We start from the raw sequence: 22,407 nt of genomic DNA, 5'->3' as shown, positions 1-22,407 counted from the left end.
TGCATTACCAATGCTCTCTCTAGAAGGTAGAGGACTGCACATATGTCCAAGCTGGCCATTCTACAATAGACCTGCCTCGTGTCAGGCTTGACAAAAAATGTAAACACCTCATCACATCTATCCTCATCACCACTGAACTACCGAGGCTGAGGGAAAAAGCATGCTAAATTGAAAAAATGTAAACATCTTTTCGCATTTCACAAAGGCAATAGCATTGACGCCCTTAATTGAGTCTTCATTAATTGTCTTCAGACTATTGAGGTTAGTACTTGGGACAGAATGTTTTGTTGGATGGTAAAACAGTTTCGGAGGCTGCCCAGCCCTCACGTCTACTCAAGAGATGGAGAGAAGGTAGAACTGTCTCAAAACATCTTTATAGCATACCCTCCCTTTTTCCTTTGTTCTGTTTCATGTCATTCTAGTGGTGTGAAAATGTGCAGGTGTTGAAGTCTAAGCTCCTTGACTGGCACAAATCTCGGTACTAGAGAGGGGAGCTGGAGTTCACGGAAAGAACACTTGTTGTGCTGAAGACTTTATTCCTTTGACCTTTGGATTACCAATGCTGTCTCTGGAAGGTAGAGGACCGCACATATGTCGAAGCTGTCCATTCTACGAAAAACCTGCCTCGTGTGAGGCTTGAACTCACGACCTTCAGATTATGAGACTGACGCGCTGCCAACTGCGCCAACGAGGCTGAGGGAATGCGCCTGCTAAATTGAAAAACAATTGTAAACACCTTTTCGCATTTCATAAAGACAATAGCATTGACACACTTAATTGGGTCTTCATTAATTGTCCTGAGAATAAATAGAAGGCTGAGACCTCTGTTACTGCATATCAGTCAGTCAAGCTGAGACTTTTAAAGAGGCGCTTGCATTGACCGGGAATCCAACCCGGGTCTCCCGCGTGGCAGGCGAGAATTCGACCACTGAACCACCAATGCCCACGTGTTGGAAAAAGGAGTTCCATTGAAGACGCCATCGCGTGTAGACAGAATCTTTTTCTTGATGGTCCATCAGTACTACATACTAAACCACATACTAACCTCATCACCACTGAACTACCAATGCCCACATTGTGTTCCACTGCACCACTGGACAGTCGCACTAATGACATTTGTACTTGGGACAGAATGTTTTGCTGAAAGGTAAAACAGTTTCGGAAACTGCCCAACCCTCGTGTCTACTCAAGAGATGGAGAGAAGGTAGAAGTGTCTTAAATCATCTTTATAGCATACCTTCCTTTTTCCCTTTGTTGTGTTTCATGCCATCCTAGTGGGGTGAGAATTTGCAGATGCAGAGGCGAGAATTCGACCACTGAACCACCAATGCCCATGTGCCGGAGAAAGGAGTTCCATTGAAGACGCCATCGCTTGTAGACAGAATGTTTTTTGATGGTCCATCAGTACTACGTACTAAACCACACACTAACCTCATCACCACTGAACTACCAATGCCCACATTGTGTTCCACTGCACCTCTGGACAGTCACACTAATAAAGTTAGTACTTGGGACAAAATGTTTTGTTGGAAAACTGTTTCGGAAGCTGTCCACCCATCACGTTTACTCAAGAGATGGAGAGAAGGTAGAAATGTCTTAAAACATCTTTATAGCATACCTTCCCTTTTTCCTTTGTTCTGTTTCATGCCCTTCTAGTGGTGTGAAAATTTGCAGGTGTTGAAATCTAAGCTCCTTGACTGGCACACATCTTGGGTATTAGACAGGGGAGCGCAATTCCTGGATGTCCGCTTTAGTTTGGCTTGAATTTTAGGTTTTATATATGCTTTAAGCATCTAGAGTTCACGGAAAAAAACACTTGTTCTCCTAAAGCCTTTATTCCTTTGTCCTTTGCATTACCAATGCTCTCTCTAGAAGGTAGAGGACTGCACATATGTCCAAGCTGGCCATTCTACAATAGACCTGCCTCGTGTCAGGCTTGACAAAAAATGTAAACACCACCTCATCACATCTATCCTCATCACCACTGAACTACCGAGGCTGATGGAAAAAGCATGCTAAATTGAAAAAATGTAAACATCTTTTCGCATTTCACAAAGGCAATAGCATTGACGCCCTTAATTGAGTCTTCATTAATTGTCTTCAGACTAATGAGGTTAGTACTTGGGACAGAATGTTTTGTTGTAAAACAGTTTCGGAGGCTGCCCAGCCCTCAAGTCTACTCAAGAGATGGAGAGAAGGTAGAACTGTCTCAAAACATCTTTATAGCATACCCTCCCTTTTTCCGTTGTTCTGTTTCATGTCATTCTAGTGGTGTGAAAATGTGCAGGTGTTGAAGTCTAAGCTCCTTGACTGGCACAAGTCTCGGTACTAGAGAGGGGAGCTGGAGTTCACGGAAAGAACACTTGTTGTGCTGAAGACTTTATTCCTTTGACCTTTGGATTACCAATGCTGTCTCTGGAAGGTAGAGGACCGCACATATGTCGAAGCTGTCCATTCTACGAAAAACCTGCCTCGTGTGAGGCTTGAACTCACGACCTTCAGATTATGAGACTGACGCGCTGCCAACTGTTAATTGTAAACACCTTTTCGCATTTCATAAAGACAATAGCTTTGACACACTTAATTGGGTCTTCATTAATTGTTCTGAGAATAAATAGAAGGCTGAGACCTCTGTTACTGCATATCAGTCAGTCAAGCTGAGACTTTTAAAGAGGCGCTTGCATTGGCCGGGAATCGAACCCGGGTCTCCCGCGTGGCAGGCGAGAATTCGACCACTGAACCACCAATGCCCACGTGTTGGATAAAGGAGTTCCATTGAAGACGCCATCGCGTGTAGACAGAATCTTTTTCTTGATGGTCCATCAGTACTACATACTAAACCACATACTAACCTCATCACCACTGAACTACCAATGCCCACATTGTGTCCCACTGCACCACTGGACAGTCGCACTAATGACATTGGTACTTGGGACAGAATGTTTTGTTGAAAGGTAAAACTGTTTTGGAAGCTGTCCACCCATCACGTCTACTCAACAGATGGAGAGAAGGTAGAAATGTCCTAAAACATCTTTATAGCATACCTTCCCTTTTTCCTTTGTTCTGTTTCATGCCCTTCTAGTGGTGTGAAAATTTGCAGGTGTTGAAATCTAAGCTCCTTGACTGGCACACATCTTGGGTATTAGACAGGGGAGCGCAATTCCTGGATGTCCGCTTTAGTTTGGCTTGAATTTTAGGTTTTATATATGCTTTAAGCATCTAGAGTTCACGGAAAAAAACACTTGTTCTCCTAAAGCCTTTATTCCTTTGTCCTTTGCATTACCAATGCTCTCTCTAGAAGGTAGAGGACTGCACATATGTCCAAGCTGGCCATTCTACAATAGACCTGCCTCGTGTCAGGCTTGACAAAAAATGTAAACACCTCATCACATCTATCCTCATCACCACTGAACTTCCGAGGCTGAGGGAAAAAGCATGCTAAATTGAAAAAATGTAAACATCTTTTCACATTTCACAAAGGCAATAGCATTGACGCCCTTAATTGAGTCTTCATTAATTGTCTTCAGACTAATGAGGTTAGTACTTGGGACAGAATGTTTTGTTGTAAAACAGTTTCGGAGGCTGCCCAGCCCTCAAGTCTACTCAAGAGATGGAGAGAAGGTAGAACTGTCTCAAAACATCTTTATAGCATACCCTCCCTTTTTCCTTTGTTCTGTTTCATGTCATTCTAGTGGTGTGAAAATGTGCAGGTGTTGAAGTCTAAGCTCCTTGACTGGCACAAGTCTCGGTACTAGAGAGGGGAGCTGGAGTTCACGGAAAGAACACTTGTTGTGCTGAAGACTTTATTCCTTTGACCTTTGGATTACCAATGCTGTCTCTGGAAGGTAGAGGACCGCACATATGTCGAAGCTGTCCATTCTACGAAAAACCTGCCTCGTGTGAGGCTTGAACTCACGACCTTCAGATTATGAGACTGACGCGCTGCCAACTGTTAATTGTAAACACCTTTTCGCATTTCATAAAGACAATAGCTTTGACACACTTAATTGGGTCTTCATTAATTGTTCTGAGAATAAATAGAAGGCTGAGACCTCTGTTACTGCATATCAGTCAGTCAAGCTGAGACTTTTAAAGAGGCGCTTGCATTGGCCGGGAATCAAACCCGGGTCTCCCGCGTGGCAGGCGAGAATTCGACCACTGAACCACCAATGCCCACGTGTTGGATAAAGGAGTTCCATTGAAGACGCCATCGCGTGTAGACAGAATCTTTTTCTTGATGGTCCATCAGTACTACATACTAAACCACATACTAACCTCATCACCACTGAACTACCAATGCCCACATTGTGTCCCACTGCACCACTGGACAGTCGCACTAATGACATTGGTACTTGGGACAGAATGTTTTGTTGAAAGGTAAAACTGTTTTGGAAGCTGTCCACCCATCACGTCTACTCAACAGATGGAGAGAAGGTAGAAATGTCCTAAAACATCTTTATAGCATACCTTCCCTTTTTCCTTTGTTCTGTTTCATGCCCTTCTAGTGGTGTGAAAATTTGCAGGTGTTGAAATCTAAGCTCCTTGACTGGCACACATCTTGGGTATTAGACAGGGGAGCGCAATTCCTGGATGTCCGCTTTAGTTTGGCTTGAATTTTAGGTTTTATATATGCTTTAAGCATCTAGAGTTCACGGAAAAAAACACTTGTTCTCCTAAAGCCTTTATTCCTTTGTCCTTTGCATTACCAATGCTCTCTCTAGAAGGTAGAGGACTGCACATATGTCCAAGCTGGCCATTCTACAATAGACCTGCCTCGTGTCAGGCTTGACAAAAAATGTAAACACCTCATCACATCTATCCTCATCACCACTGAACTTCCGAGGCTGAGGGAAAAAGCATGCTAAATTGAAAAAATGTAAACATCTTTTCACATTTCACAAAGGCAATAGCATTGACGCCCTTAATTGAGTCTTCATTAATTGTCTTCAGACTAATGAGGTTAGTACTTGGGACAGAATGTTTTGTTGTAAAACAGTTTCGGAGGCTGCCCAGCCCTCAAGTCTACTCAAGAGATGGAGAGAAGGTAGAACTGTCTCAAAACATCTTTATAGCATACCCTCCCTTTTTCCTTTGTTCTGTTTCATGTCATTCTAGTGGTGTGAAAATGTGCAGGTGTTGAAGTCTAAGCTCCTTGACTGGCACAAGTCTCGGTACTAGAGAGGGGAGCTGGAGTTCACGGAAAGAACACTTGTTGTGCTGAAGACTTTATTCCTTTGACCTTTGGATTACCAATGCTGTCTCTGGAAGGTAGAGGACCGCACATATGTCGAAGCTGTCCATTCTACGAAAAACCTGCCTCGTGTGAGGCTTGAACTCACGACCTTCAGATTATGAGACTGACGCGCTGCCAACTGCGCCAACGAGGCTGAGGGAATGCGCCTGCTAAATTGAAAAACAATTGTAAACACCTTTTCGCATTTCATAAAGACAATAGCATTGACACACTTAATTGGGTCTTCATTAATTGTCCTGAGAATAAATAGAAGGCTGAGACCTCTGTTACTGCATATCAGTCAGTCAAGCTGCGCTCATTTTGAGTTGTGAGACTTTTAAAGAGGTACTTGCATTGGCCGGGAATCGAACCCGGGTCTCCCGCGTGGCAGGCGAGAATTCGACCACTGAACCACCAATGCCCACGTGTTGGAAAAAGGAGTTCCATTGAAGACGCCATCGCGTGTAGACAGAATCTTTTTCTTGATGGTCCATCAGTACTACATACTAAACCACATACTAACCTCATCACCACTGAACTACCAATGCCCACATTGTGTTCCACTGCACCACTGGACAGTCGCACTAATGACATTTGTACTTGGGACAGAATGTTTTGCTGAAAGGTAAAACAGTTTCGGAAACTGCCCAACCCTCGTGTCTACTCAAGAGATGGAGAGAAGGTAGAAGTGTCTTAAATCATCTTTATAGCATACCTTCCTTTTTCCCTTTGTTGTGTTTCATGCCATTCTAGTGGGGTGAGAATTTGCAGATGCAGAGGCGAGAATTCGACCACTGAACCACCAATGCCCATGTGCCGGAGAAAGGAGTTCCATTGAAGACGCCATCGCGTGTAGACAGAATGTTTTTTGATGGTCCATCAGTACTACGAACTAAACCACACACTAACTTCATCACCACTGAACTACCAATGCCCACATTGTGTTCCACTGCACCTCTGGACAGTCACACTAATAAAGTTAGTACTTGGGACAGAATGTTTTGTTGGAAAACTGTTTCGGAAGCTGTCCACCCATCACGTTTACTCAAGAGATGGAGAGAAGATAGAAATGTCTTAAAACATCTTTATAGCATACCTTCCCTTTTTCCTTTGTTCTGTTTCATGCCCTTCTAGTGGTGTGAAAATTTGCAGGTGTTGAAATCTAAGCTCCTTGACTGGCACACATCTTGGGTATTAGACAGGGGAGCGCAATTCCTGGATGTCCGCTTTAGTTTGGCTTGAATTTTAGGTTTTATATATGCTTTAAGCATCTAGAGTTCACGGAAAAAAACACTTGTTCTCCAAAAGCCTTTATTCCTTTGTCCTTTGCATTACCAATGCTCTCTCTAGAAGGTAGAGGACTGCACATATGTCCAAGCTGGCCATTCTACAATAGACCTGCCTCGTGTCAGGCTTGACAAAAAATGTAAACACCTCATCACATCTATCCTCATCACCACTGAACTTCCGAGGCTGAGGGAAAAAGCATGCTAAATTGAAAAAATGTAAACATCTTTTCACATTTCACAAAGGCAATAGCATTGACGCCCTTAATTGAGTCTTCATTAATTGTCTTCAGACTAATGAGGTTAGTACTTGGGACAGAATGTTTTGTTGTAAAACAGTTTCGGAGGCTGCCCAGCCCTCAAGTCTACTCAAGAGATGGAGAGAAGGTAGAACTGTCTCAAAACATCTTTATAGCATACCCTCCCTTTTTCCTTTGTTCTGTTTCATGTCATTCTAGTGGTGTGAAAATGTGCAGGTGTTGAAGTCTAAGCTCCTTGACTGGCACAAGTCTCGGTACTAGAGAGGGGAGCTGGAGTTCACGGAAAGAACACTTGTTGTGCTGAAGACTTTATTCCTTTGACCTTTGGATTACCAATGCTGTCTCTGGAAGGTAGAGGACCGCACATATGTCGAAGCTGTCCATTCTACGAAAAACCTGCCTCGTGTGAGGCTTGAACTCACGACCTTCAGATTATGAGACTGACGCGCTGCCAACTGCGCCAACGAGGCTGAGGGAATGCGCCTGCTAAATTGAAAAACAATTGTAAACACCTTTTCGCATTTCATAAAGACAATAGCATTGACACACTTAATTGGGTCTTCATTAATTGTCCTGAGAATAAATAGAAGGCTGAGACCTCTGTTACTGCATATCAGTCAGTCAAGCTGCGCTCATTTTGAGTTGTGAGACTTTTAAAGAGGTACTTGCATTGGCCGGGAATCGAACCCGGGTCTCCCGCGTGGCAGGCGAGAATTCGACCACTGAACCACCAATGCCCACGTGTTGGAAAAAGGAGTTCCATTGAAGACGCCATCGCGTGTAGACAGAATCTTTTTCTTGATGGTCCATCAGTACTACATACTAAACCACATACTAACCTCATCACCACTGAACTACCAATGCCCACATTGTGTTCCACTGCACCACTGGACAGTCGCACTAATGACATTTGTACTTGGGACAGAATGTTTTGCTGAAAGGTAAAACAGTTTCGGAAACTGCCCAACCCTCGTGTCTACTCAAGAGATGGAGAGAAGGTAGAAGTGTCTTAAATCATCTTTATAGCATACCTTCCTTTTTCCCTTTGTTGTGTTTCATGCCATTCTAGTGGGGTGAGAATTTGCAGATGCAGAGGCGAGAATTCGACCACTGAACCACCAATGCCCATGTGCCGGAGAAAGGAGTTCCATTGAAGACGCCATCGCGTGTAGACAGAATGTTTTTTGATGGTCCATCAGTACTACGTACTAAACCCAACACTAACCTCATCACCACTGAACTACCAATGCCCACATTGTGTTCCACTGCACCTCTGGACAGTCACACTAATGAAGTTAGTACTTGGGACAGAATGTTTTGTTGGAAAACTGTTTCGGAAGCTGTCCACCCATCACGTCTACTCAAGAGATGGAGAGAAGGTAGAAATGTTTTAAAACATCTTTATAGCATACCTTCCCTTTTTCCTTTGTTCTGTTTCATGCCCTTCTAGTGGTGTGAAAATTTGCAGGTGTTGAAATCTAAGCTCCTTGACTGGCACACAGCTTGGGTATTAGACAGGGGAGCGCAATTCCTGGATGTCCGCTTTAGTTTGGCTTGAATTTTAGGTTTTATATATGCTTTAAGCATCTAGAATTCACGGAAAAAAACACTTGTTCTCCTAAAGCCTTTATTCCTTTGTCCTTTCCATTACCAATGCTCTCTCTAGAAGGTAGAGGACTGCACATATGTCCAAGCTGGCCATTCTACAATAGACCTGCCTCGTGTCAGGCTTGACAAAAAATGTAAACACCTCATCACATCTATCCTCATCACCACTGAACTACCGAGGCTGAGGGAAAAAGCATGCTAAATTGAAAAAATGTAAACATCTTTTCGCATTTCACAAAGGCAATAGCATTGACGCCCTTAATTGAGTCTTCATTAATTGTCTTCAGACTATTGAGGTTAGTACTTGGGACAGAATGTTTTGTTGGATGGTAAAACAGTTTCGGAGGCTGCCCAGCCCTCACGTCTACTCAAGAGATGGAGAGAAGGTAGAACTGTCTCAAAACATCTTTATAGCATACCCTCCCTTTTTCCTTTGTTCTGTTTCATGTCATTCTAGTGGTGTGAAAATGTGCAGGTGTTGAAGTCTAAGCTCCTTGACTGGCACAAATCTCGGTACTAGAGAGGGGAGCTGGAGTTCACGGAAAGAACACTTGTTGTGCTGAAGACTTTATTCCTTTGACCTTTGGATTACCAATGCTGTCTCTGGAAGGTAGAGGACCGCACATATGTCGAAGCTGTCCATTCTACGAAAAACCTGCCTCGTGTGAGGCTTGAACTCACGACCTTCAGATTATGAGACTGACGCGCTGCCAACTGTTAATTGTAAACACCTTTTCGCATTTCATAAAGACAATAGCATTGACACACTTAATTGGGTCTTCATTAATTGTCCTGAGAATAAATAGAAGGCTGAGACCTCTGTTACTGCATATCAGTCAGTCAAGCTGAGACTTTTAAAGAGGCGCTTGCATTGACCGGGAATCCAACCCGGGTCTCCCGCGTGGCAGGCGAGAATTCGACCACTGAACCACCAATGCCCACGTGTTGGAAAAAGGAGTTCCATTGAAGACGCCATCGCGTGTAGACAGAATCTTTTTCTTGATGGTCCATCAGTACTACATACTAAACCACATACTAACCTCATCACCACTGAACTACCAATGCCCACATTGTGTTCCACTGCACCACTGGACAGTCGCACTAATGACATTTGTACTTGGGACAGAATGTTTTGCTGAAAGGTAAAACAGTTTCGGAAACTGCCCAACCCTCGTGTCTACTCAAGAGATGGAGAGAAGGTAGAAGTGTCTTAAATCATCTTTATAGCATACCTTCCTTTTTCCCTTTGTTGTGTTTCATGCCATTCTAGTGGGGTGAGAATTTGCAGATGCAGAGGCGAGAATTCGACCACTGAACCACCAATGCCCATGTGCCGGAGAAAGGAGTTCCATTGAAGACGCCATCGCGTGTAGACAGAATGTTTTTTGATGGTCCATCAGTACTACGTACTAAACCACACACTAACCTCATCACCACTGAACTACCAATGCCCACATTGTGTTCCACTGCACCTCTGGACAGTCACACTAATAAAGTTAGTACTTGGGACAGAATGTTTTGTTGGAAAACTGTTTCGGAAGCTGTCCACCCATCACGTTTACTCAAGAGATGGAGAGAGGGTAGAAATGTCTTAAAACATCTTTATAGCATACCTTCCCTTTTTCCTTTGTTCTGTTTCATGCCCTTCTAGTGGTGTGAAAATTTGCAGGTGTTGAAATCTAAGCTCCTTGACTGGCACACATCTTGGGTATTAGACAGGGGAGCGCAATTCCTGGATGTCCGCTTTAGTTTGGCTTGAATTTTAGGTTTTATATATGCTTTAAGCATCTAGAGTTCACGGAAAAAAACACTTGTTCTCCTAAAGCCTTTATTCCTTTGTCCTTTGCATTACCAATGCTCTCTCTAGAAGGTAGAGGACTGCACATATGTCCAAGCTGGCCATTCTACAATAGACCTGCCTCGTGTCAGGCTTGACAAAAAATGTAAACACCTCATCACATCTATCCTCATCACCACTGAACTACCGAGGCTGAGGGAAAAAGCATGCTAAATTGAAAAAATGTAAACATCTTTTCGCATTTCACAAAGGCAATAGCATTGACGCCCTTAATTGAGTCTTCATTAATTGTCTTCAGACTATTGAGGTTAGTACTTGGGACAGAATGTTTTGTTGGATGGTAAAACAGTTTCGGAGGCTGCCCAGCCCTCAAGTCTACTCAAGAGATGGAGAGAAGGTAGAACTGTCTCAAAACATCTTTATAGCATACACTCCCTTTTTCCTTTGTTCTGTTTCATGTCATTCTAGTGGTGTGAAAATGTGCAGGTGTTGAAGTCTAAGCTCCTTGACTGGCACAAATCTCGGTACTAGAGAGGGGAGCTGGAGTTCACGGAAAGAACACTTGTTGTGCTGAAGACTTTATTCCTTTGACCTTTGGATTACCAATGCTGTCTCTGGAAGGTAGAGGACCGCACATATGTCGAAGCTGTCCATTCTACGAAAAACCTGCCTCGTGTGAGGCTTGAACTCACGACCTTCAGATTATGAGACTGACGCGCTGCCAACTGCGCCAACGAGGCTGAGGGAATGCGCCTTCTAAATTGAAAAACAATTGTAAACACCTTTTCGCATTTCATAAAGACAATAGCATTGACACACTTAATTGGGTCTTCATTAATTGTCCTGAGAATAAATAGAAGGCTGAGACCTCTGTTACTGCATATCAGTCAGTCAAGCTGAGACTTTTAAAGAGGCGCTTGCATTGACCGGGAATCCAACCCGGGTCTCCCGCGTGGCAGGCGAGAATTCGACCACTGAACCACCAATGCCCACGTGTTGGAAAAAGGAGTTCCATTGAAGACGCCATCGCGTGTAGACAGAATCTTTTTCTTGATGGTCCATCAGTACTACATACTAAACCACATACTAACCTCATCACCACTGAACTACCAATGCCCACATTGTGTTCCACTGCACCACTGGACAGTCGCACTAATGACATTTGTACTTGGGACAGAATGTTTTGCTGAAAGGTAAAACAGTTTCGGAAACTGCCCAACCCTCGTGTCTACTCAAGAGATGGAGAGAAGGTAGAAGTGTCTTAAATCATCTTTATAGCATACCTTCCTTTTTCCCTTTGTTGTGTTTCATGCCATCCTAGTGGGGTGAGAATTTGCAGATGCAGAGGCGAGAATTCGACCACTGAACCACCAATGCCCATGTGCCGTAGAAAAGAGTTCTATTGAAGACGCCATCGCGTGTAGACAGAATGTTTTTTGATGGTCCATCAGTACTACGTACTAAACCACACACTAACCTCATCACCACTGAACTACCAATGCCCACATTGTGTTCCACTGCACCTCTGGACAGTCACACTAATGAAGTTAGTACTTGGGACAGAATGTTTTGTTGGAAAACTGTTTCGGAAGCTGTCCACCCATCACGTCTACTCAAGAGATGGAGAGAAGGTAGAAATGTCTTAAAACATCTTTATAGCATACCTTCCCTTTTTCCTTTGTTCTGTTTCTTGCCCTTCTAGTGGTGTGAAAATTTGCAGGTGTTGAAATCTAAGCTCCTTGACTGGCACACATCTTGGGTATTAGACAGGGGAGCGCAATTCCTGGATGTCCGCTTTAGTTTGGGTTGAATTTTAGGTTTATATATGCTTTAAGCATCTAGAGTTCACGGAAAAAAACACTTGTTCTCCTAAAGCCTTTATTCCTTTGTCCTTTGCATTACCAATGCTCTCTCTAGAAGGTAGAGGACTGCACATATGTCCAAGCTGGCCATTCTACAATAGACCTGCCTCGTGTCAGGCTTGACAAAAAATGTAAACACCTCATCACATCTATCCTCATCACCACTGAACTACCGAGGCTGAGGGAAAAAGCATGCTAAATTGAAAAAATGTAAACATCTTTTCGCATTTCACAAAGGCAATAGCATTGACGCCCTTAATTGAGTCTTCATTAATTGTCTTCAGACTATTGAGGTTAGTACTTGGGACAGAATGTTTTGTTGGATGGTAAAACAGTTTCGGAGGCTGCCCAGCCCTCACGTCTACTCAAGAGATGGAGAGAAGGTAGAACTGTCTCAAAACATCTTTATAGCATACCCTCCCTTTTTCCTTTGTTCTGTTTCATGTCATTCTAGTGGTGTGAAAATGTGCAGGTGTTGAAGTCTAAGCTCCTTGACTGGCACAAATCTCGGTACTAGAGAGGGGAGCTGGAGTTCACGGAAAGAACACTTGTTGTGCTGAAGACTTTATTCCTTTGACCTTTGGATTACCAATGCTGTCTCTGGAAGGTAGAGGACCGCACATATGTCGAAGCTGTCCATTCTACGAAAAACCTGCCTCGTGTGAGGCTTGAACTCACGACCTTCAGATTATGAGACTGACGCGCTGCCAACTGTTAATTGTAAACACCTTTTCGCATTTCATAAAGACAATAGCATTGACACACTTAATTGGGTCTTCATTAATTGTCCTGAGAATAAATAGAAGGCTGAGACCTCTGTTACTGCATATCAGTCAGTCAAGCTGAGACTTTTAAAGAGGCGCTTGCATTGGCCGGGAATCGAACCCGGGTCTCCCGCGTGGCAGGCGAGAATTCTACCACTGAACCACCAATGCCCACGTGTTGGAAAAAGGAGTTCCATTGAAGACGCCATCGCGTGTAGACAGAATCTTTTTCTTGATGGTCCATCAGTACTACATACTAAACCACATACTAACCTCATCACCACTGAACTACCAATGCCCACATTGTGTTCCACTGCACCACTGGACAGTCGCACTAATGACATTTGTACTTGGGACAGAATGTTTTGCTGAAAGGTAAAACAGTTTTGGAAACTGCCCAACCCTCGTGTCTACTCAAGAGATGGAGAGAAGGTAGAAGTGTCTTAAATCATCTTTATAGCATACCTTCCTTTTTCCCTTTGTTGTGTTTCATGCCATTCTAGTGGGGTGAGAATTTGCAGATGCAGAGGCGAGAATTCGACCACTGAACCACCAATGCCCATGTGCCGGAGAAAGGAGTTCCATTGAAGACGCCATCGCGTGTAGACAGAATGTTTTTTGATGGTCCATCAGTACTACGTACTAAACCACACACTAACCTCATCACCACTGAACTACCAATGCCCACATTGTGTTCCACTGCACCTCTGGACAGTCACACTAATAAAGTTAGTACTTGGGACAGAATGTTTTGTTGGAAAACTGTTTCGGAAGCTGTCCACCCATCACGTTTACTCAAGAGATGGAGAGAGGGTAGAAATGTCTTAAAACATCTTTATAGCATACCTTCCCTTTTTCCTTTGTTCTGTTTCATGCCCTTCTAGTGGTGTGAAAATTTGCAGGTGTTGAAATCTAAGCTCCTTGACTGGCACACATCTTGGGTATTAGACAGGGGAGCGCAATTCCTGGATGTCCGCTTTAGTTTGGCTTGAATTTTAGGTTTTATATATGCTTTAAGCATCTAGAGTTCACGGAAAAAAACACTTGTTCTCCTAAAGCCTTTATTCCTTTGTCCTTTGCATTACCAATGCTCTCTCTAGAAGGTAGAGGACTGCACATATGTCCAAGCTGGCCATTCTACAATAGACCTGCCTCGTGTCAGGCTTGACAAAAAATGTAAACACCTCATCACATCTATCCTCATCACCACTGAACTACCGAGGCTGAGGGAAAAAGCATGCTAAATTGAAAAAATGTAAACATCTTTTCGCATTTCACAAAGGCAATAGCATTGACGCCCTTAATTGAGTCTTCATTAATTGTCTTCAGACTATTGAGGTTAGTACTTGGGACAGAATGTTTTGTTGGATGGTAAAACAGTTTCGGAGGCTGCCCAGCCCTCAAGTCTACTCAAGAGATGGAGAGAAGGTAGAACTGTCTCAAAACATCTTTATAGCATACACTCCCTTTTTCCTTTGTTCTGTTTCATGTCATTCTAGTGGTGTGAAAATGTGCAGGTGTTGAAGTCTAAGCTCCTTGACTGGCACAAATCTCGGTACTAGAGAGGGGAGCTGGAGTTCACGGAAAGAACACTTGTTGTGCTGAAGACTTTATTCCTTTGACCTTTGGATTACCAATGCTGTCTCTGGAAGGTAGAGGACCGCACATATGTCGAACCTGTCCATTCTACGAAAAATCTGCCTCGTGTGAGGCTTGAACTCACGACCTTCAGATTATGAGACTGACGCGCTGCCAACTGCGCCAACGAGGCTGAGGGAATACGCCTGCTAAATTGAAAAACAATTGTAAACACCTTTTCGCATTTCATAAAGACAATAGCATTGACACACTTAATTGGGTCTTCATTAATTGTCCTGAGAATAAATAGAAGGCTGAGACCTCTGTTACTGCATATCAGTCAGTCAAGCTGAGACTTTTAAAGAGGCGCTTGCATTGACCGGGAATCCAACCCGGGTCTCCCGCGTGGCAGGCGAGAATTCGACCACTGAACCACCAATGCCCACGTGTTGGAAAAAGGAGTTCCATTGAAGACGCCATCGCGTGTAGACAGAATCTTTTTCTTGATGGTCCATCAGTACTACATACTAAACCACATACTAACCTCATCACCACTGAACTACCAATGCCCACATTGTGTTCCACTGCACCACTGGACAGTCGCACTAATGACATTTGTACTTGGGACAGAATGTTTTGCTGAAAGGTAAAACAGTTTCGGAAACTGCCCAACCCTCGTGTCTACTCAAGAGATGGAGAGAAGGTAGAAGTGTCTTAAATCATCTTTATAGCATACCTTCCTTTTTCCCTTTGTTGTGTTTCATGCCATCCTAGTGGGGTGAGAATTTGCAGATGCAGAGGCGAGAATTCGACCACTGAACCACCAATGCCCATGTGCCGTAGAAAAGAGTTCTATTGAAGACGCCATCGCGTGTAGACAGAATGTTTTTTGATGGTCCATCAGTACTACGTACTAAACCACACACTAACCTCATCACCACTGAACTACCAATGCCCACATTGTGTTCCACTGCACCTCTGGACAGTCACACTAATAAAGTTAGTACTTGGGACAGAATGTTTTGTTGGAAAACTGTTTCGGAAGCTGTCCACCCATCACGTCTACTCAAGAGATGGAGAGAAGGTAGAAATGTCTTAAAACATCTTTATAGCATACCTTCCCTTTTTCCTTTGTTCTGTTTCATGCCCTTCTAGTGGTGTGAAAATTTGCAGGTGTTGAAATCTAAGCTCCTTGACTGGCACACATCTTGGGTATTAGACAGGGGAGCGCAATTCCTGGATGTCCGCTTTAGTTTGGGTTGAATTTTAGGTTTTATATATGCTTTAAGCATCTAGAGTTCACGGAAAAAAAACACTTGTTCTCCTAAAGCCTTTATTCCTTTGTCCTTTGCATTACCAATGCTCTCTCTAGAAGGTAGAGGACTGCACATATGTCCAAGCTGGCCATTCTACAATAGACCTGCCTCGTGTCAGGCTTGACAAAAAATGTAAACACCTCATCACATCTATCCTCATCACCACTGAACTACCGAGGCTGAGGGAAAAAGCATGCTAAATTGAAAAAATGTAAACATCTTTTCGCATTTCACAAAGGCAATAGCATTGACGCCCTTAATTGAGTCTTCATTAATTGTCTTCAGACTATTGAGGTTAGTACTTGGGACAGAATGTTTTGTTGGATGGTAAAACAGTTTCGGAGGCTGCCCAGCCCTCACGTCTACTCAAGAGATGGAGAGAAGGTAGAACTGTCTCAAAACATCTTTATAGCATACCCTCCCTTTTTCCTTTGTTCTGTTTCATGTCATTCTAGTGGTGTGAAAATGTGCAGGTGTTGAAGTCTAAGCTCCTTGACTGGCACAAATCTCGGTACTAGAGAGGGGAGCTGGAGTTCACGGAAAGAACACTTGTTGTGCTGAAGACTTTATTCCTTTGACCTTTGGATTACCAATGCTGTCTCTGGAAGGTAGAGGACCGCACATATGTCGAAGCTGTCCATTCTACGAAAAACCTGCCTCGTGTGAGGCTTGAACTCACGACCTTCAGATTATGAGACTGACGCGCTGCCAACTGCGCCAACGAGGCTGAGGGAATGCGCCTGCTAAATTGAAAAACAATTATAAACACCTTTTCGCATTTCATAAAGACAATAGCATTGACACACTTAATTGGGTCTTCATTAATTGTCCTGAGAATAAATAGATGGCTGAGACCTCTGTTACTGCACATCAGTCAGTCAAGCTGCGCTCATTTTGAGTTGTGAGACTTTTAAAGAGGTGCTTGCATTGGCCGGGAATCGAACCCGGGTCTCCCGCGTGGCAGGCGAGAATTCGACCACTTATCCACCAATGCCCACGTGTTGGAAAAAGGAGTTCCATTGAAGACGCCATCGCGTGTAGACAGAATCTTTTTCTTGATGGTCCATCAGTACTACATGCTAAACCACATACTAACCTCATCACCACTGAACTACCAATGCCCACATTGTGTTCCACTGCACCACTGGACAGTCGCACTAATGACATTTGTACTTGGGACAGAATGTTTTGCTGAAAGGTAAAACAGTTTCGGAAACTGCCCAACCCTCGTGTCTACTCAAGAGATGGAGAGAAGGTAGAAGTGTCTTAAATCATCTTTATAGCATACTTTCCTTTTTCCCTTTGTTGTGTTTCATGCCATCCTAGTGGGGTGAGAATTTGCAGATGCAGAGGCGAGAATTCGACCACTGAACCACCAATGCCCATGTGCCGGAGAAAAGAGTTCCATTGAAGACGCCATCGCGTGTAGACAGAATGTTTTTTGATGGTCCATCAGTACTACGTACTAAACCACACACTAACCTCATCACCACTGAACTACCAATGCCCACATTGTGTTCCACTGCACCTCTGGACAGTCACACTAATGAAGTTAGTACTTGGGACAGAATGTTTTGTTGGAAAACTGTTTCGGAAGCTGTCCACCCATCACGTCTACTCAAGAGATGGAGAGAAGGTAGAAATGTCTTAAAACATCTTTATAGCATACCTTCCCTTTTTCCTTTGTTCTGTTTCATGCCCTTCTAGTGGTGTGAAAATTTGCAGGTGTTGAAATCTAAGCTCCTTGACTGGCACACATCTTGGGTATTAGACAGGGGAGCGCAATTCCTGGATGTCCGCTTTAGTTTGGGTTGAATTTTAGGTTTTATATATGCTTTAAGCATCTACAGTTCACGGAAAAAAACACTTGTTCTCCTAAAGCCTTTATTCCTTTGTCCTTTGCATTACCAATGCTCTCTCTAGAAGGTAGAGGACTGCACATATGTCCAAGCTGGCCATTCTACAATAGACCTGCCTCGTGTCAGGCTTGACAAAAAATGTAAACACCTCATCACATCTATCCTCATCACCACTGAACTACCGAGGCTGAGGGAAAAAGCATGCTAAATTGAAAAAATGTAAACATCTTTTCGCATTTCACAAAGGCAATAGCATTGACGCCCTTAATTGAGTCTTCATTAATTGTCTTCAGACTATTGAGGTTAGTACTTGGGACAGAATGTTTTGTTGGATGGTAAAACAGTTTCGGAGGCTGCCCAGCCCTCACGTCTACTCAAGAGATGGAGAGAAGGTAGAACTGTCTCAAAACATCTTTATAGCATACCCTCCCTTTTTCCTTTGTTCTGTTTCATGTCATTCTAGTGGTGTGAAAATGTGCAGGTGTTGAAGTCTAAGCTCCTTGACTGGCACAAATCTCGGTACTAGAGAGGGGAGCTGGAGTTCACGGAAAGAACACTTGTTGTGCTGAAGACTTTATTCCTTTGACCTTTGGATTACCAATGCTGTCTCTGGAAGGTAGAGGACCGCACATATGTCGAAGCTGTCCATTCTACGAAAAACCTGCCTCGTGTGAGGCTTGAACTCACGACCTTCAGATTATGAGACTGACGCGCTGCCAACTGCGCCAACGAGGCTGAGGGAATGCGCCTGCTAAATTGAAAAACAATTGTAAACACCTTTTCGCATTTCATAAAGACAATAGCATTGACACACTTAATTGGGTCTTCATTAATTGTCCTGAGAATAAATAGAAGGCTGAGACCTCTGTTACTGCATATCAGTCAGTCAAGCTGCGCTCATTTTGAGTTGTGAGACTTTTAAAGAGGTACTTGCATTGGCCGGGAATCGAACCCGGGTCTCCCGCGTGGCAGGCGAGAATTCGACCACTGAACCACCAATGCCCACGTGTTGGAAAAAGGAGTTCCATTGAAGACGCCATCGCGTGTAGACAGAATCTTTTTCTTGATGGTCCATCAGTACTACATACTAAACCACATACTAACCTCATCACCACTGAACTACCAATGCCCACATTGTGTTCCACTGCACCACTGGACAGTCGCACTAATGACATTTGTACTTGGGACAGAATGTTTTGCTGAAAGGTAAAACAGTTTCGGAAACTGCCCAACCCTCGTGTCTACTCAAGAGATGGAGAGAAGGTAGAAGTGTCTTAAATCATCTTTATAGCATACCTTCCTTTTTCCCTTTGTTGTGTTTCATGCCATCCTAGTGGGGTGAGAATTTGCAGATGCAGAGGCGAGAATTCGACCACTGAACCACCAATGCTCATGTGCCGGAGAAAAGAGTTCTATTGAAGACGCCATCGCGTGTAGACAGAATGTTTTTTGATGGTCCATCAGTACTACGTACTAAACCACACACTAACCTCATCACCACTGAACTACCAATGCCCACATTGTGTTCCACTGCCCCTCTGGACAGTCACACTAATAAAGTTAGTACTTGGGACAGAATGTTTTGTTGGAAAACTGTTTCGGAAGCTGTCCACCCATCACGTCTACTCAAGAGATGGAGAGAAGGTAGAAATGTCTTAAAACATCTTTATAGCATACCTTCCCTTTTTCCTTTGTTCTGTTTCATGCCCTTCTAGTGGTGTGAAAATTTGCAGGTGTTGAAATCTAAGCTCCTTGACTGGCACACATCTTGGGTATTAGACAGGGGAGCGCAATTCCTGGATGTCCGCTTTAGTTTGGGTTGAATTTTAGGTTTTATATATGCTTTAAGCATCTAGAGTTCACGGAAAAAAAACACTTGTTCTCCTAAAGCCTTTATTCCTTTGTCCTTTGCATTACCAATGCTCTCTCTAGAAGGTAGAGGACTGCACATATGTCCAAGCTGGCCATTCTACAATAGACCTGCCTCGTGTCAGGCTTGACAAAAAATGTAAACACCTCATCACATCTATCCTCATCACCACTGAACTACCGAGGCTGAGGGAAAAAGCATGCTAAATTGAAAAAATGTAAACATCATTTCGCATTTCACAAAGGCATTAGCATTGACGCCCTTAATTGAGTCTTCATTAATTGTCTTCAGACTAATGAGGTTAGTACTTGGGACAGAATGTTTTGTTGGATGGTAAAACAGTTTCGGAGGCTGCCCAGCCCTCAAGTCTACTCAAGAGATGGAGAGAAGGTAGAACTGTCTCAAAACATCTTTATAGCATACCCTCCCTTTTTCCTTTGTTCTGTTTCATGTCATTCTAGTGGTGTGAAAATGTGCAGGTGTTGAAGTCTAAGCTCCTTGACTGGCACAAATCTCGGTACTAGAGAGGGGAGCTGGAGTTCACGGAAAGAACACTTGTTGTGCTGAAGACTTTATTCCTTTGACCTTTGGATTACCAATGCTGTCTCTGGAAGGTAGAGGACCGCACATATGTCGAAGCTGTCCATTCTACGAAAAACCTGCCTCGTGTGAGGCTTGAACTCACGACCTTCAGAATATGAGACTGACGCGCTGCCAACTGTTAATTGTAAACACCTTTTCGCAGTTCATAAAGACAATAGCATTGACACACTTAATTGGGTCTTCATTAATTGTCCTGAGAATAAATAGAAGGCTGAGACCTCTGTTACTGCATATCAGTCAGTCAAGCTGAGACTTTTAAAGAGGCGCTTGCATTGGCCGGGAATCGAACCTGGGTCTCCCGCGTGGCAGGCGAGAATTCAACCACTGAACCACCAATGCCCACGTGTTGGAAAAAAGAGTTCCATTGAAGACGCCATCGCGTGTAGACAGAATCTTTTTCTTGATGGTCCATCAGTACTACATACTAAACCACATACTAACCTCATCACCACTGAACTACCAATGCCCACATTGTGTTCCACTGCACCACTGGACAGTCGCACTAATGACATTTGTACTTGGGACAGAATGTTTTGTTGAAAGGTAAAACTGTTTCGGAAGCTGTCCACCCATCACGTCTACTCAAGAGATGGAGAGAAGGTAGAAATGTCTTAAAACATCTTTATAGCATACCTTCCCTTTTTCCTTTGTTCTGTTTCATGCCCTTCTAGTGGTGTGAAAATTTGCAGGTGTTGAAATCTAAGCTCCTTGACTGGCACACATCTTGGGTATTAGACAGGGGAGCGCAATTCCTGGATGTCCGCTTTAGTTTGGGTTGAATTTTAGGTTTTATATATGCTTTAAGCATCTAGAGTTCACGGAAAAAAAACACTTGTTCTCCTAAAGCCTTTATTCCTTTGTCCTTTGCATTACCAATGCTCTCTCTAGAAGGTAGAGGACTGCACATATGTCCAAGCTGGCCATTCTACAATAGACCTGCCTCGTGTCAGGCTTGACAAAAAATGTAAACACCTCATCACATCTATCCTCATCACCACTGAACTACCGAGGCTGAGGGAAAAAGCATGCTAAATTGAAAAAATGTAAACATCATTTCGCATTTCACAAAGGCATTAGCATTGACGCCCTTAATTGAGTCTTCATTAATTGTCTTCAGACTAATGAGGTTAGTACTTGGGACAGAATGTTTTGTTGGATGGTAAAACAGTTTCGGAGGCTGCCCAGCCCTCAAGTCTACTCAAGAGATGGAGAGAAGGTAGAACTGTCTCAAAACATCTTTATAGCATACCCTCCCTTTTTCCTTTGTTCTGTTTCATGTCATTCTAGTGGTGTGAAAATGTGCAGGTGTTGAAGTCTAAGCTCCTTGACTGGCACAAATCTCGGTACTAGAGAGGGGAGCTGGAGTTCACGGAAAGAACACTTGTTGTGCTGAAGACTTTATTCCTTTGACCTTTGGATTACCAATGCTGTCTCTGGAAGGTAGAGGACCGCACATATGTCGAAGCTGTCCATTCTACGAAAAACCTGCGTCGTGTGAGGCTTGACCTCGACCTTCAGATTATGAGACTGACGCACTGCCAACTGCGCCAACGAGGCTGAGGGAATGCGCCTGCTAAATTGAAAAACAATTGTAAACACCTTTTCGCATTTCATAAAGACAATAGCATTGACACACTTAATTGGGTCTTCATTAATTGTCCTGAGAATAAATAGAAGGCTGAGACCTCTGTTACTGCATATCAGTCAGTCAAGCTGCGCTCATTTTGAGTTTTGAGACTTTTAAAGAGGTGCTTGCATTGGCCAGGAATCGAACCCGGGTCTCCCGCGTGGCAGGCGAGAATTCGACCACTGAACCACCAATGCCCACGTGTTGGAAAAAGGAGTTCCATTGAAGACGCCATGGCGTGTAGACAGAATCTTTTTCTTGATGGTCCATCAGTACTACATACTAAACCACATACTAACCTCATCACCACTGAACTACCAATGCCCACATTGTGTTCCACTGCACCACTGGACAGTCGCACTAATGACATTTGTACTTGGGACAGAATGTTTTGCTGAAAGGTAAAACAGTTTCGGAAACTGCCCAACCCTCGTGTCTACTCAAGAGATGGAGAGAAGGTAGAAGTGTCTTAAATCATCTTTATAGCATACCTTCCTTTTTCCCTTTGTTGTGTTTCATGCCATTCTAGTGGGGTGAGAATTTGCAGATGCAGAGGCGAGAATTCGACCACTGAACCACCAATGCCCATGTGCCGGAGAAAGGAGTTCCATTGAAGACGCCATCGCGTGTAGACAGAATGTTTTTTGATGGTCCATCAGTACTACGTACTAAACCACACACTAACCTCATCACCACTGAACTACCAATGCCCACATTGTGTTCCACTGCACCTCTGGACAGTC

At 43.6% G+C, this 22,407-nt stretch overlaps 15 non-coding genes across 15 annotated transcripts; all 15 read right to left on the bottom strand.

Annotated features, from left to right (window-relative positions):
* Positions 1-621: 621 nt before the first annotated feature.
* On the bottom strand, positions 622-694 carry trnam-cau (transfer RNA methionine (anticodon CAU)). The gene has a single exon. It is a non-coding gene; the product is annotated as a tRNA-Met (tRNA).
* Positions 695-2,679: 1,985 nt separating this feature from the next.
* trnag-gcc (transfer RNA glycine (anticodon GCC)) lies at positions 2,680-2,750 on the bottom strand. Its single transcript has one exon. It is a non-coding gene; the product is annotated as a tRNA-Gly (tRNA).
* A 1,352-nt stretch (positions 2,751-4,102) lies between these two features.
* trnag-gcc (transfer RNA glycine (anticodon GCC)) lies at positions 4,103-4,173 on the bottom strand. Its single transcript has one exon. It is a non-coding gene; the product is annotated as a tRNA-Gly (tRNA).
* A 1,141-nt stretch (positions 4,174-5,314) lies between these two features.
* On the bottom strand, positions 5,315-5,387 carry trnam-cau (transfer RNA methionine (anticodon CAU)). Its single transcript has one exon. It is a non-coding gene; the product is annotated as a tRNA-Met (tRNA).
* Positions 5,388-5,583: 196 nt separating this feature from the next.
* trnag-gcc (transfer RNA glycine (anticodon GCC)) lies at positions 5,584-5,654 on the bottom strand. The gene has a single exon. It is a non-coding gene; the product is annotated as a tRNA-Gly (tRNA).
* Positions 5,655-7,176: 1,522 nt separating this feature from the next.
* Positions 7,177-7,249, bottom strand: trnam-cau (transfer RNA methionine (anticodon CAU)). Its single transcript has one exon. It is a non-coding gene; the product is annotated as a tRNA-Met (tRNA).
* Positions 7,250-7,445: 196 nt separating this feature from the next.
* Positions 7,446-7,516, bottom strand: trnag-gcc (transfer RNA glycine (anticodon GCC)). The gene has a single exon. It is a non-coding gene; the product is annotated as a tRNA-Gly (tRNA).
* A 3,336-nt stretch (positions 7,517-10,852) lies between these two features.
* trnam-cau (transfer RNA methionine (anticodon CAU)) lies at positions 10,853-10,925 on the bottom strand. The gene has a single exon. It is a non-coding gene; the product is annotated as a tRNA-Met (tRNA).
* A 1,986-nt stretch (positions 10,926-12,911) lies between these two features.
* trnag-gcc (transfer RNA glycine (anticodon GCC)) lies at positions 12,912-12,982 on the bottom strand. Its single transcript has one exon. It is a non-coding gene; the product is annotated as a tRNA-Gly (tRNA).
* A 1,527-nt stretch (positions 12,983-14,509) lies between these two features.
* trnam-cau (transfer RNA methionine (anticodon CAU)) lies at positions 14,510-14,582 on the bottom strand. Its single transcript has one exon. It is a non-coding gene; the product is annotated as a tRNA-Met (tRNA).
* Positions 14,583-16,359: 1,777 nt separating this feature from the next.
* trnam-cau (transfer RNA methionine (anticodon CAU)) lies at positions 16,360-16,432 on the bottom strand. Its single transcript has one exon. It is a non-coding gene; the product is annotated as a tRNA-Met (tRNA).
* A 1,794-nt stretch (positions 16,433-18,226) lies between these two features.
* trnam-cau (transfer RNA methionine (anticodon CAU)) lies at positions 18,227-18,299 on the bottom strand. The gene has a single exon. It is a non-coding gene; the product is annotated as a tRNA-Met (tRNA).
* A 196-nt stretch (positions 18,300-18,495) lies between these two features.
* trnag-gcc (transfer RNA glycine (anticodon GCC)) lies at positions 18,496-18,566 on the bottom strand. The gene has a single exon. It is a non-coding gene; the product is annotated as a tRNA-Gly (tRNA).
* A 1,739-nt stretch (positions 18,567-20,305) lies between these two features.
* trnag-gcc (transfer RNA glycine (anticodon GCC)) lies at positions 20,306-20,376 on the bottom strand. The gene has a single exon. It is a non-coding gene; the product is annotated as a tRNA-Gly (tRNA).
* Positions 20,377-21,790: 1,414 nt separating this feature from the next.
* On the bottom strand, positions 21,791-21,861 carry trnag-gcc (transfer RNA glycine (anticodon GCC)). Its single transcript has one exon. It is a non-coding gene; the product is annotated as a tRNA-Gly (tRNA).
* Positions 21,862-22,407: the final 546 nt, after the last annotated feature.

Source organism: Channa argus, unplaced genomic scaffold (assembly GCF_033026475.1).
Source record: "Channa argus isolate prfri unplaced genomic scaffold, Channa argus male v1.0 Contig120, whole genome shotgun sequence".
In the NCBI taxonomy this organism is placed as follows: domain Eukaryota; kingdom Metazoa; phylum Chordata; class Actinopteri; order Anabantiformes; family Channidae; genus Channa; species Channa argus.
The sequence above is the reverse complement of the archived record's forward strand: the minus strand, read 5'-3'. Positions and strand labels throughout refer to the sequence as shown.